The following is a 14989-nucleotide window of genomic DNA, read 5'->3' as shown; positions in this document are numbered from 1 at the left end:
AATTTTCAAAATTTTAAAGTAGAAAAATAATTTACAAAAATTTCTATGACACATTTTTGGGGCGTTTTTATTCTGAAGAATATACACAGGTTGAAAGACAAAGTAGAAACATGGGTGAAAAATTCAACCAAACTATTTTTGCGGAAACTTGAAGCAACTTTTGTAGCATAGTCGGTGAAAGTCAAAGTTGGTAAAATCAATTGCTAATTTCTATGGGAAAAAGTTCCATAAGAAGTCGAAGAATTCGAAACAAAGAAAGGAACCGTAGATATTTTGGAATTTCTAAAATCCAAGACTACCTCAACACATAAAATCCATGATTTAAAATAAATCAGTTCTCAAATCATAGACTTTTGAAGAATATTTTTGTGTCGCAAATAAGGATCATCCCGACTTTTGAGTAATCTCAATTTGGGAATTATATCCAACTGTGAATCGATTTTCAACTAATTTGATGGAGGGTTTGGTACCTCTAGCACCAAATAACATTGTTGTTTAGAGCATGATAAGACTTCGATAAGGATCATATTTAAAACAAAACAGCAAGGAAAGGGCAAAAGTCGGGCGGGGCCGACTATATGATACCCTGCACCACTATACATATTTAGTACAGCTCCCGTAACAAAAGAATTTATTTCAAGTAGATCATAGATTAAGTTGAGTTATAGTTTGCTATAGAGTGCACGATACCACTTGGAGAAGGATTATATTAAACAAATATATATTGGAGTCGAGTTGCACAAAATGGAAACGTACGTCCCGAAATTCTCTCCATTTGGGCTAATATAAGACATTATATGCACAATAAACCTAAAATTGGATTAAGAACATATATGGGAGCTATATCCAAATCTTAGCCATTTTCGATAACATTGGGCAAATGTATTTCCGATATCTGGTACTAAATATCATTGTTGTCGAATTCATATTACGAATGTGAGGGATTTAACACAAAATCAGATGAAACATATATACGGGAGCTATGAACCAATTTTCTCCGAATTCGGTGTACTTGCTTCTAGACTGAATTCGTCCGGATGCACCAAATTCAGGACTATTTAACATATATTGGCCATTTGGTGCACAATTAACCCGAAACCGGATGAAGATTTATATGGGGTCTGTATGCAAATCATAACCGATCTTGATCAAATTTGGCAGAAAGTTTTCTGGGCTGTATTCGATATCTGGTAACAAATTTCTTTGTTGTAGATTGCATATTACGCCTGTGAGGGACTTTAAACCCAAATCGGATGAAACATATACAGGATGAGATGAAAAAAAAAAACTGCAACCAACTTCAGAATGCTGTCACCTCTAAGCCACTCGTCCGACAGCTGTTAAAAATATTCCATCGACGCCTCATTATATTGTTTACAAGCGTACAAAAGCATTTTGGTGGGAATTTTCCAGAAAAAAAGTTATTCGTTATGGAATTAAGGCGTGATATTGCGATTTCTTTATGTTTGACTGGAAAAAAATGCAGGTCAAGTGGCTATCGTTAGAGCACTCCAGCATGTAAATGTGAATAAATCTTTTGTGTCTCGTACCATCGCTCGTTCCCGTGGTATTGGTAGAGTAGCCCGACGTCAAGGAAGTGGACGTAAGAAAATAGGAACATCCATGGAACAATAAGGAGATTGAACAGCTACGTAAGACTATAAAAATACATCCTGAGACTATGCGCGAAAAAATGAATTAATTGCCTGGATTTTCTTTCAAAAATATGATCTTAATAGTTCGATCTTTCAATAACATGGCAGAAGTGGCGAATAGCTTCAATGCACGTCCCACCATGTAAGCGTCTCACAATCATTGATTTTGAAAATATTTTCTTTTTATTTTCTAAAACAATAAATATATACACAAAATTGGCAGAAGTCGGGCACACTTAGAAAAAAATCGTTATCAGCTGGTACCTCTACCTTATTACATGGGAACATCAGCAGAAGTGATTCAAAAAGTAAAGAAGCGACTTGATGGAAATCCGCGTCACAGTGACCGAAAAATGGCTCGTGAGCTGAACCTATCGCAATATTCCATTCGGCAAATATTGAAAAATGAGCCATTGAAATTCCAAAAAGTACAAGAACTTATACCGCAAAAGAAAGAAAATAGACTCAAAAGAGCTAAAGAGTTCATTCGTTTAGCAGAAAGTTGTGAACTGCCGAATTTGGTTTTCTCCGATGAGAAAACATTCGTTTACTTGCTAAAGAGGTCAGCTGAAAATGTGCACCTTCGGTTGGCCACCAGAACTCAAGCGCCGGCCATGGTGATGGTTGGGGCCGCTACAACAGCCGATGGTCGCTCTCCGTTCGTATTAATCGACCGGCATCAGAATAAATGCCGAATATTATCGCAAAAAAATACTGGGCACTCAAACATTTTGGCCGCAGACCTTGGACATTCCTACAGGACTCATTATCATTGCACTCAGCAGGCGCCACGCAAGAATGGTTCCTCGCTTCATATACAGCGCACAATGGCTACCAAAATCTCTGGATACCAATCCGTTGGACTATTGTGTCTGGAGTACGTTGGAAAGCAAGGTTGGCACTAAGAAATACCAAAGTGTCGATCATCGAACAAAATACCGCAGAGCAACATTCGGGCAGCGTGTGACGATTTCATTGGTCGTTTGAAGGCCATACTTCTTGCTAAAGGTGATCAATTCGAACAAATCTAAACTTATTCTAAAATTTTATGCTATTTCCGACATTTTTTACTTTCATTCAATAAAATTAAAAAAAAAAAATAAAAATTATGGCGTTTGACTTTGTTGCAGTTTTTTTTTATCTCATCCTGTATGGTGAGCAATAACCGTTAAATCGGATGAAGTATATCGAAGCTATATAAAAATCTGAACCCATCTCGATTAAATTTGTAATACTTAGTTCCAGACTGAATTCTGTCGGATATGACAAAATTCAGGTCATTTAGGCTGATATTGGTGCACAATTAATCCGAAATCGGATGAAGATATATGAATGGGATCTATATCCAAATCTGAACAGATCTTGACAAAATGTGAAACAATTATTTCAGAGCTGTACCTGATATTTGGTTCAGAGCTGTACCTGATATTTGTTGTGGAATGCATATTTTGCTTGTGAGGGACTTTAAACCCCAAATCGGAGAAAACATATCTGTGGAAGCTATAGCTGTTTCTGAACCGATTTACACCAAATTAGAAGTACTCGTTTATGTGATGAATTTAGTCGTAACTCCCAAAATGCATTCCATTTGGGCTAATACTTGCCATTTGGTGCATAACAAACCTGATATCGGATAAAGATATATATATATGGGAGCTATATCCTAATCTGAACCGATCTCGATAAAATTGGAAAGAAGTATTTTGGAGCAGTATTTGATTCCCGGTACCAAATATCACTATTTTTGTTTAATTTAGAATTGCGTTAAATATTGATTTTTAATGATTCCTGGTTGGTCCTTAATTATTTGTTAAAATGTACCCGCTACTGTTTATTGCAACCTTGTTCTTGGACCTTTGACATTTTAAAGAGTAGTCCTATAGATACATTTGAACCGATTTTTGATATACTTGCTTCTAGACTGAATTCGGTCGGATGTGCCAAAATTCAGGTCATTTGGACAGATATTGGTGCACAATTAACTCGAAATCGTTCGAAAATGTATATGGGAGCTATATCTAAATTTGAACAAATTCTCACCAATTTTAATAGGATTCGTCCTTGGACCAATGATATGTGGAAAATTTAATCTCAATCGGAAAATGAATGCGTCCTGATTTTTTCACAAAAATACATGGACAGACGGTCGGACGACTGACATGCATAAATCGACTCAGAAAGTTATTCTATGAAGATCCTCAAAATCTCGCTTCCTTCTCCATCTTACAAACAAATGCACCAGGTCATAATACCCTTACCACTATGTGGTGTAGGGTATAACAAGTTGAGTGAAAATTGAAAGCTTTAAATATTTTTCTTTACTATTCCTACTAAATCTACCTTCTTTCTTTCTTGCATGATTTCAAAATTGTGTAACGGATGATCGGAATAGCAGTTTCAACCTTTGGGACTAGTTGAAAAAGCGTACATTTTTACTACGTCCTGCGATTTCAATTTTGATTTCAAATAAACCGATATTCAAAGTGAAAGAGTTTAGTATGACAAAGTATAATCTATTTGCCGCTGTTTAGGAATTTCACCAAGGCTAGTTGTTCAAAGTATTTACTATCAGAAGAATTTCACCCAACCGACGTAAAACAAACTGGTGTAGTTTAGCGTCGAACATGTATTAGGAAAACATGCATAACTAAAATATTTGACACTTTATTACCATTGCTTGTAACTAGGATGCTTGCTCGGGCTTGTATTTGTTCTATGTAAATATGCATAAATTTGTACTAATAATACATGCCAAAGCACACACACATACAAAGAAACAAACACACACACACACACAAACTCGCGAACTCAGTCAATTTAAATGGAGCCCTAATCAAAACAAATAAGCAAATAAACTAAATCATATTTCATTATATTATTGTATTATTTTTGTTGTTTATTGGAAATTTGTGGCTGTTGTTGTTGTTGCTGCTGCTGTTGTTATCGCTGGGTTTGTTGGCACTTTTGTATTTTTATAATTGGTAAATATTTTTGCGCTTACATTTTGATCGCTCTCTCCCCTCGCCTGCGTCAATGAACTAAAATTGAATGCATTTTATTTAATTGCCCAACAACAATGGCAATAAAAGTAAAAATAATAATAGCAACAACAATGCTAAATGATATAAATGACGTATTGACAGACAATTGGTAACAAAGGACAATCGATAAGTAGCGTTTAGCGGGTAGTGAAAAAAAATGAAATGAAACATTACTCTACCTACCATCGATTTTGTCTATCTATCGTGTTCGCTGTCAAATTGGGTTTCAAAATTTTGCAAAACGGAATTTAATGATTCGTTTAGTTTCGATCGATAAATGATTTGTTTTTTTTATTGTTGTTGTCGATTTTGAAAATGCGTAATCGCTGTGTGTGTTTAATAAATTAGAAAATTGACAATATGATAAGGAAGTACATTATTTAAAGACTAATTTCAGTGATTGAAATTTTAGGTTAATGGAGTGATTTTGATTTACTACAAGTTTGATAAAAGTAGGAAAAATGACCTTCCAACTTCTTATGCCCTCACCCATGTGGCTACAGAGGGTATATATCATTTGACACGGCCAAAACGTGCGTCATCGAAATAACGGTTTTAGACCCTAAGTCTCTTTGGACCAAATCCGTTTCACGACATTTGTTGGATGTTCGTTCACAAGATCTGATATAAAATCCTACACACCACTTTGCTAATTTAGTAGAGCTCCACATAATAATTAAAAGATTTTATGGGAGAATTTTACCGATCTTCACCAAATTTGACATACTAGCTTCTAGACTCAATTCGGTCGTAAGTGCCAAATTCCATTCCATTTGGCCAAATATTAGACTTTTGGTGCACAATAAAAAGTAAATCGGACGAAGTTAAATATGGGAGCTATATCCAAATCTGAACCGATCTCGATAAAATTTAGCAAATGTATTTCTGAGCTATATTTGATATATTTCCCCCAAATATTGTTGGTCCAGAGTGCATATCACGACTGCGGAGGATAAAGTAACCAATCGAATGAACAATATATATGGGAGCTATAGGTATATCTGAACCGATTTCAATCAAATTTGGCAAACTTATTTTCAGGCCTAATTTGGCTGTATGTGCAAAATTCCATACTATTCTGGCTGATATTACACGTTTGGTGCACAATAAAAGGCAATTCGGACGAAGATATATATGGGAGCTATATCTAAATTTTGACCGATTATCTCCATTTGTTCGTCATTGGGCCAAGCAAATGATTTGTGCAAAATTTCATTTGGATAGGGCAATAAATGCGAACTGTAATTTGTTTACAAAAATACATGGACAGACGGACGGACGGACATGCATAAATCGACTCAGAATGTGATTTTATGCAGATCATCAAAACGAACTATGGGTCTCTCTCGTTTCCTTTTGCCTGTTGCAAACAAATGCACAATGACATAATACCCTGACCACCTTGTGGTGTAGGGTATAATTACTGCACACATAGACTTTACGAATTTTAAAATGCTCCGACTTTACTAATATTAAATTTGACATCAGTGCTAGGTCAGGTGCGTAAATGTACAATATCGGTACACTCCGTCAAGTACCTCTCCCCACAAAGGATCAAAATTTTGAAAAATTACAACTCTTATAAAATGTGATGTAAGAGTTCGATTGTCTTCAAATGACACATATCACCATATTTTTATTAACCCAAGGTCTGGTATGAAGATGGAATACATCGAATTACTCCTTCCGGTACCTCCTCCACAAAGGGTAAAAATTTTGAATAAACATAAAACGCGATATTAACATCCGATTATATTCCGACTTGGCACATCTCAATATTTATATTATCACAAGATCTGATATAAAAATGGTAGGGATCGGATCATTTCTTTTGGTACCTCCCCCACAAAGGGTCAAAGTTTTGAATACCAAAACGATCATAAAATCCGAAATAAGCATTCCATAATCTTCATACTTTTTTACTTCCCATTATTGCTACTCACACAAGATCTGCTGGGAATATTGTATATATCGGTTCACTTCTTCTGGTACCTCTCCAAGAAGGGGTCAAAACTTTGAATATCCATGAAGCTCATAAAACACGAAATTAACATCCGATGCCATTCAGACTTGGCAAATCTCGACATTTCTATCAACAAAAGAACGATTATAAAGATGGTAGAGATCGGACCATTCCTTCTGGTACCTCCTCCACAGAGGGTCAAAGTTTTGAATAACCAAAACGATAATAAAATCTGTAATAAGCATCCTGTTCTCTTTATATTTCACTCGTCCCATAATTTCTACTTAATACAAGATCTGTTGTGAAAATGAGATATATCGGTCAACTTCTTCTGGTACCTCCCCCATTAAGGGTCAACATTTTGAATATCCACGAAGCTCATAAAACACGAAATTAACATCGATTCCATTCAGACCTGGCAGATCCCGATATTTCTATCATCAAAAGAAGGGTTATTAAGATGGTAAAGATCGCACCATTCCTTCCGGTACCTCCCCCACAAAGGATCAAATTTTGAATAACCAAAACGATCATAAAATGCGAAATAAGCATTCGATTCTCTTTATATTTCACTCATCCCATTATTTCTACTAATACACGATCTGTTGTGAAGGTGGGATATATCGGTCCACTAATTCTGGTACTAACCCACCCCACCCCCAAAGCGGTCAACATTTTGAATATCAATGAAACTCATAAAACGCGAAATTAACATCCGATTATATTCCGACTTGGCAAATCTCGACATTACTATCAACAAAAGAACGGTTATAAAGATGGTAGAGATCGGACCATTCCTTCTGGTACCTCCCCCACAGAGGGTCAACAAATTTGAATAACTATTCCTTCTGGTACCTCCCCCACAAAGGGTCAAATATTTTGAATAACCAAAATCCGAAATAAGCTTTCGATTATCTCCAAATTTCACACGTTATTATTTCTACTAACACAAGATATTCTGTGAAGGTGGAATATAAGGGTATACTCCTTTTGGCATCTCCCCCACAAAGGGTCAACATTTTGAATATTCATGCAGCTCATAAAACGTGAAATTAATATCCAAATCCATTCAGACTTAGTACATCTCAATATTTCCATCAACACAAGATTTGCTATAAAGGTGGTAGAGGTCGCACCATTACCTCCCCACATAGGGTTCAACATTTTGAAAAACAAAGCGCCCAAAGAAAGCCAAATAAGCATCCAACTCTCTTCAAATTTCCAACTCTCTTGTGAAGATAAGATATATATCTACGAACCCCTTCTGGTACCTCACCCACAATGGGTCACTATTTTCAATACTTTTATCAGTCATTACTTGCGAAACAAGTCAGTGATTCTTAACAACTTGCTATATCTAAATATGTCTCTCAACCAGAAATCTGAGATGAATATGGAATTTTTGATTTCGCATAAAATTGGATATAAATGTTCGATTTTCTTGTAAATTTTGCCCGTACCAATATTTTCATCTGTATTATACGAAGTATGAAAATGGAAAACTTCGATCGACTATATCTGGTACCTCAAGCACATTTTAACATTTTCTAACAATGATCACATATCTCATATAAGGTATAGGAAGTGACAAAGGAGGTAATCCAAACCTGGCAAGTCGCAATATTTATATCATATTTATTTAGTTCCTATACGAAATTAGGTCCATTCTTTCGGAACCTGCATAGAAGGTCAACATTTCGAATAATCATAACAAAAGTCAAAAATTTTTTGTATGAGTTTTTTGGATTGGGGTTTTGTTCTACTGACCTAATACCCTCAGTCAAACTTCGAATTTCCCAATCCCAGTTGTTGTACCTAGCTGTCACTCACATTCCACTCTCCCACCATTCTGTAACCTAAAAAAACCTCCAATTTCATGAAAACGATTTTCCAACTCAAAAAACCATCGTTTTAATTTTTAATAAGGCTATTTGTGAAATCGATTTAATTGGACGGGGGAGAGAGAAAAAATACATCTGTTACAATTGCACGCCACATTAACAAAGTTGTACTTTATAATTACACACGATTTCAACTACCTTCTTTTTTAGAACAACAACAACAGGAAAAAAATATTGATTGGAAATGTAATTACCGGCAATTTACTATTCTTTTATAGAACAAACCACCCCACACTTGTCTTTCATATCCAAACACACGCACACTCACGAAGGTAGATCCTTAAGGGCGTATGAGAAAATTAAAGGGAAAATGTCTTTAGTCGAAAGTGTGTCGTGTCAAACTTAAACCGGCAACCAACTAACCTAAATAACCACACGCCATATTGGATTAGGAAGAAGAGAGTTAAAAGGAAGGCAACTATGTAGACCGTGTGATAAACCACAAGTGTAAATATTTCCAGTAACACTTGTCTGTTTTACACCGTTTCTTAAAATAATTTTTCTTAAAAATCGTGGATTTTTAAAAATAAATTCTATGGCCCGATAGAAGCGTGGGTTTTTAAAAAATATTTTTTCAATGGTCTCAGCAAAGCGGGGTTTTTTTAAAAAATATTTTTTCAATGGTCTCAGCAAAGCGTGGATTTTTTAAAAACTAATTTTTCAATGGCCTAATAGAAGCGTGGATATTTTAAAAATAATTTTTCAATGGCTCAATAGAAGCGTGGATATTTTAAAAATAATTTTTCAATGGCTCAATAGAAGCGTGGATTTTTTAAAAATAATTTTTCAAGGCTTCTTAAAAGCGTGGATTTTTTAAAAATAATTTTTCAAGGCTTCTTAGAAGCGTGGATTTTTTAAAAATAATTTTTCAAGGCTTCTTAGAAGCGTGGATTTTTTAAAAATAATTTTTCAAGGCTTCTTAGAAGCGTGGATTTTTTAAAAATAATTTTTCAATGGTCCTATAGAAGCGTGGATTTTTTAAAAATAATTTTTCAAGGCTTCTTAGAAGCGTGGATTTTTTAAAAATAATTTTTCAATGGTCCTATAGAAGCGTGGATTTTTTAAAAATAATTTTTCAAGGCTTCTTAGAAGCGTGGATTTTTTAAAAATAATTTTTCAATGGTCCTATAGAAGCGTGGATTTTTTAAAAATAATTTTTCAAGGCTTCTTAGAAGCGTGGATTTTTTAAAAATAATTTTTCAAGGCTTCTTAGAAGCGTGGATTTTTTAAAAATAATTTTTCAAGGCTTCTTAGAAGCGTGGATTTTTTAAAAATAATTTTTCAATGGTCCTATAGAAGCGTGGATTTTTTAAAAATAATTTTTCAAGGCTTCTTAGAAGCGTGGATTTTTTAAAAATAATTTTTCAATGGTCCTATAGAAGCGTGGATTTTTTAAAAATAATTTTTCAATGGCGTAATTGTAGCGTGGATTTTTTAAAAATAATTTTTCAATGGCGTAATTGTAGCGTGGATTTTTTAAAAATAATTTTTCAATGGTCTCACCAAAGCCTGGATTTTTTAAAAATAATTTTTCAATGGCCTCAAAAAAGCGTGGATTTTTTAAAAATAATTCTTCAAAGGTCCTATAGAAGCGTGGATTTTTTAAAAATAATTTTTCAATGGTCTCACCAAAGCCTGGATTTTTTAAAAATAATTTTTCAATGGCCTCAAAAAAGCGTGGATTTTTTAAAAATAATTCTTCAAAGGTCCTATAGAAGCGTGGATTTTTTAAAAATAATTTTTCAATGGCGTAATTGTAGCGTGGATTTTTTAAAAATAATTTTTCAATGGTCTCACCAAAGCCTGGATTTTTTAAAAATAATTTTTCAAAGGCCTTAAAAAAGCATGGATTTTTTAAAAATAATTTTTCAATGGCCTCAATAAAGCGTGGATTTTTTAAAAATAAATTTTCAATGGCCAAATAGAAGCTTGTTTTTTAAAATAATTTTTCAATGGCCAAATAGAAGCTTGCTTTTTTAAATAATTTGTCAATGGCCCAATAGAAGCGTGGATTTTTTAAATAATTTTCCAATGGCCCAATAGAAGCCTGGATTATTTAAAAATAATTTTTTGAGGCTTCGTAGAAACGTGGATTATTTAAAAATAATTTTTTCGAGGCTTCTTAGAAACGTGGATTATTTAAAAATAATTTTTTAAACTTCACACAGAAGCCTGGATTTTTTAAAAATAATTTTTTAAACTTCTCACAGAAGCCTGGATTTTTTAAAAATAATTGTTTAAACTTCTCACAGAAGCCTGGATTTTCAAAAAATATTTTTTATTGAAAAAGCCTGGATTTTTTTAAATATTTAATACCCTACACCACATAGTGATAAGATAAGGTAAATGGTAAGAATTAGTGTTGTTTTTTATAAATGGATTAATATTATAAAGGATTTATCCTTCTTTCATATAACACGGAAACCAATACTAAATTCACAACCATTCATTTCCATCTTCTTTCAATTAATTTCGAAACGGTGTAAAACTTTCATTTTTACACAACCCTAAAGCCATAGGATTATTCGTATCCTTAACCTGCTTTAGGTGATAAAGCAAATCTAAAATGTGGAACAAAAGAAAGCAAAGCCAAGCAACATAAAAAACTACTACCGAAGAGAATTATGAAAATCTCATTATAATTACCCACTAATAAGTACAAGGCCATTAGGCCATAACAATTTCGTTAAAATATCCCACGTACCAGACATTCAACGAAGTCAGCTGGTTTTGGTTAATGATGACAGTCGTGTACTTCGAGGGGCACACGAAGGGGGGTGAAGAAGAGGAAATCTTGTGGATGAGCCGTAGTGGAGCGTAAAAAACTGCCTAAGGTACTACTCTGGTAAGGGTATCCGTTTTCACAGGCTTCTCAATGGTGTCGTTAATGGTTTTGATGTCGGTGTCTTTCGTGGTAGTGGGGAAAGTATCTGCTCAGAAGATTGTCGTGATAGCTATGACACAACACGCCACTCTCAAGTAGAATATGACTTTGTGATATTTATCATCAAACTACCTGACGACATGTTGCTGCCTTTCTTTGGTGGGGGTTGGGCGAGGGCAATACAAATTGTGGGGGAGATAAATTTTAAGGAGGGATACCATGGCATTTAATAGCGGCATTTGGTTGTGTAAGTGTGCGTGCCTTTGCCAGATGACACACTTAATCAAACCTTAATGAAAATTCCGACAATTTAAATTAATTCTTCTATAACTTTATCATAAATGTGCTATTTTTTCTGTGTTACGTGTTCATGTTCTACGCCCCTCCAGCTCCGGTGTCTGCAACTGTGGTGACAGCCTGTGAAGAGTGTGCTGCATTGGAAAGTACGAAGCCAAGATGGCACGCAATTAAGTTGCCACAAGCATTTTAACAAGCAATTCGAGTTACGCACCAGGATAAAAGATTTGTTGCTGACATAAAGAAGTTACCATAAAAATTGCCTCATGCCAAAAATGTTTAAGGCCAAGGATGCGATGGCTTGTTGCTCTTCCTTCGAGTGGAGAGAGAGTTTGATTTTATATTGGACAGAGTTGCCAATATAGATAGAAGTTAAACATTGAGGATTCTCGTCTTGAAAAATTATTTTTAAAAAGTCCACGCTTCTGAAAATCCGTTGAAAAATTATTTTTAAAAAGTCCACGCTTCTGAAAATCCGTTGAAAAATTATTTTTAAAAAGTCCACGCTTCTGAAAATCCGTTGAAAAATTATTTTTAAAAAGTCCACGCTTCTGAAAATCCGTTGAAAAATTATTTTTAAAAAGTCCACGCTTCTGAAAATCCGTTGAAAAATTATTTTTAAAAAGTCCACGCTTCTGAAAATTGTAAGAATCTGGCAACCCCATTCTAGTTTTTCGTTCAATCCAAGCACCATTCTTCTTTATAACTCTAATTGAGTTTTCTGTTTTATATTAATTTCACTCTTTAACTTGAAGTCATTGAATAAAGTTCTATTATTTTACTTCTCGTGTACTAGTCTTCTTATTTAACTCCACCAATACACCAACAATAGGTTATGGGCCCAGCAAGCCTAGGAGTTAAATAATTAAATAAGTCGGTCGAGAAATTTTAAAGTTTTTCAAAAAATAAGGAGTCATTATTTGTCGGAGCAAAAATGTCCGGTTCGCTTCAAATAGAAAAATTAAATGGAGACAACTATTCTAGTTGGTCGGTCCATATGAAAAGCCTCTTGATAACCATGGATTATTGGTTGGTAGTTGAAGACATGTGTCCGGCAGCAGCTACAAAGGAGGAAAAGGATTCATGGAAGGCGATAGATATGAAGGCGTTAGCAACGATTACACTTAGTATTAAACCATCGGAGTTAATCCACATTAAAAAGTGTAAAACTGCAAAAGAAGCGTGGAATACTTTAAGCAGTATTTATGTTGCGAAAAATCCCGCACGCAAGGTGACATTATTTAAGCGTTTGGTGAGGTTTAGAATTCAAGAAGGAATTCCCTTTGCACCCCAATTAAATGATTTCTGTAGTCTGGTTGATTCTCTGAAAGAAATAGACATACGAGTTCCAGATGATTTCGTAAGTATTGTGTTGTTGTGCAGCCTACCAGAGGAGTATGAAGGCTTTAAAATCGCAATGGAAAGCAGAGATGCATTGCCGACAATCGATGTTTTGAAGGTTAAAATATTGGAAGAAAATCACAGACGTGAAGAGAAACCCCACGTGGACGAAGAACACGTTTTTGCAGCAAACTACAAGCGAAAGACATATCACAAGAATAAAAGAAGCAACAACACAAATGAGAGTGAGGAAAGCAGAAGAAATAATATCAAGTGTTATGCATGCGGCAAACGTGGTCACATAAGATCTCACTGTAAGCAACAACAACAACGCTTCAGTAACAACAACGCTTCAATAATGAGTGTAGGAGACTTGCAATTATGTTCCAAAGAGAATATGTGGATCGTGGATAGTGGAGCCACATCTCATATGAGTGGAGACAAATCAGTGTTCACATCAATAAAAGAGCATAAGCAGAAAATTACTCTAGCATCTGGCGATTGTGTGTATGCTGAGGGAATAGGTGATGTAAATGTTAAATCGGACTTTACCGACATCACACTAACTAATGTTCTCTTTGTACCGAAGTTGAGTGCTAATTTTTTATCGGTTTATAAAATGATTGAGCATGGTCATGAGGTAAATTTTACAAAAGAGAAGGTGATAGCAACAACAAGACAAGGTGGTGTAATTTTCAAAGCTGTGGCGAGTGCTGGTATGTTTTTGGTGGAACTTTTAAGAATGGAACAGTTGATGATGGCAAGGCAAAACAGTGATAGTGTACTTTGGCATAAGCGGTATGGTCATCTCAACAAAAGAGATATGTTGAAATTGTTCAATGGAGATTTGGTTCGTGGAATGTTTTTGGAGGCAAAAGATGTTGAAAATTTGTTATGTACGACATGTTCAATGTGCAAAATTACCAGTCAACCTTTTAAAAGTTATGACAGTTCATATTCAAAACATCCACTGGAGCTGGTACACACTGACATTTGTGGGCCTATGCGGGTAAGCAGTGAAGGCGGTTCGCGATATTTTATATCGTTTATAGATGATTTCTCCAGATACGCAACAGTTTATTTCCTGAAGAGGAAAAGCGATGCCCTAAGAGTTTTCAAGCAATTCAAGGCGAATGCTGAAAGACAGACTGGATGTTTTCTGAAAACCTTACGGAGTGATAATGGAACGGAGTATCTAAGTAATGAATTTCAAACGTTTTTAAATTCCGAAGGTATTAACCACCAGACAACCGTTGTATACACCCCGCAACAAAATGGGATTGCCGAAAGGGCAAACAGAACCCTTGTGGAAATGGCGAGGTGTTTATTGTTAGATTCTGGGATACCGCAGTCACTATGGTCTGAAGCTTTAAATACATCGGTGTACATAAGGAATCGTTGTCCTACAAAAATTTTGAAAAGTAAGACCCCGTTTGAATGCTGGTTCGGGCGCAAACCTTCCGTTGCTCATCTACGAACTTTTGGATGTGACGTAGTTGCATTGGATAAGAGAAAGGGTAAATCAAAGTTACTGCCTAAAGGAGAGCTACTAACATTTGTCGGTTACGCAAATCAAACAAAAGGTTACCGTTTGTATAATAGAAAGAAGAAAACAGTAACAATTGCACGTGACGTCAAGTTCTTTGAGAACAGCTTCTCACACTTTAGAATTGGTGATAGAGATGGCGACGAGGAGAGTAAAACTAATGATGACTGGTTTGTGGTGAATATTATGGCGGACAAAGGACAAAATGAAAATGGAAATACAGCTGATCGAATAGTTGAAGATGATAATGATACATCAGTTGATGAATGTGAAGAAGTAGAGTCTGGTCAGAAGAGAAAGAGAGGAAGGCCAAAGTTGGATAGAAATGGAAAAAGAGGTAGACCAAAGAAAGTGTGTGTTG

At 35.1% G+C, this 14989-nt stretch overlaps 1 protein-coding gene across 4 annotated transcripts in view; it reads right to left on the bottom strand.

The window, feature by feature from the left end:
• The window catches only part of LOC101894539 (CUGBP Elav-like family member 2), a 382563-nt gene that overhangs the window by 338116 nt on the left and 29458 nt on the right, over positions 1-14989 (bottom strand). The gene's annotated exons all lie outside the window — the stretch shown is intronic.

This window comes from Musca domestica, unplaced genomic scaffold (genome assembly GCF_030504385.1).
Source record: "Musca domestica strain aabys unplaced genomic scaffold, Musca_domestica.polishedcontigs.V.1.1 3, whole genome shotgun sequence".
In the NCBI taxonomy this organism is placed as follows: domain Eukaryota; kingdom Metazoa; phylum Arthropoda; class Insecta; order Diptera; family Muscidae; genus Musca; species Musca domestica.
The sequence above is the reverse complement of the archived record's forward strand: the minus strand, read 5'-3'. Positions and strand labels throughout refer to the sequence as shown.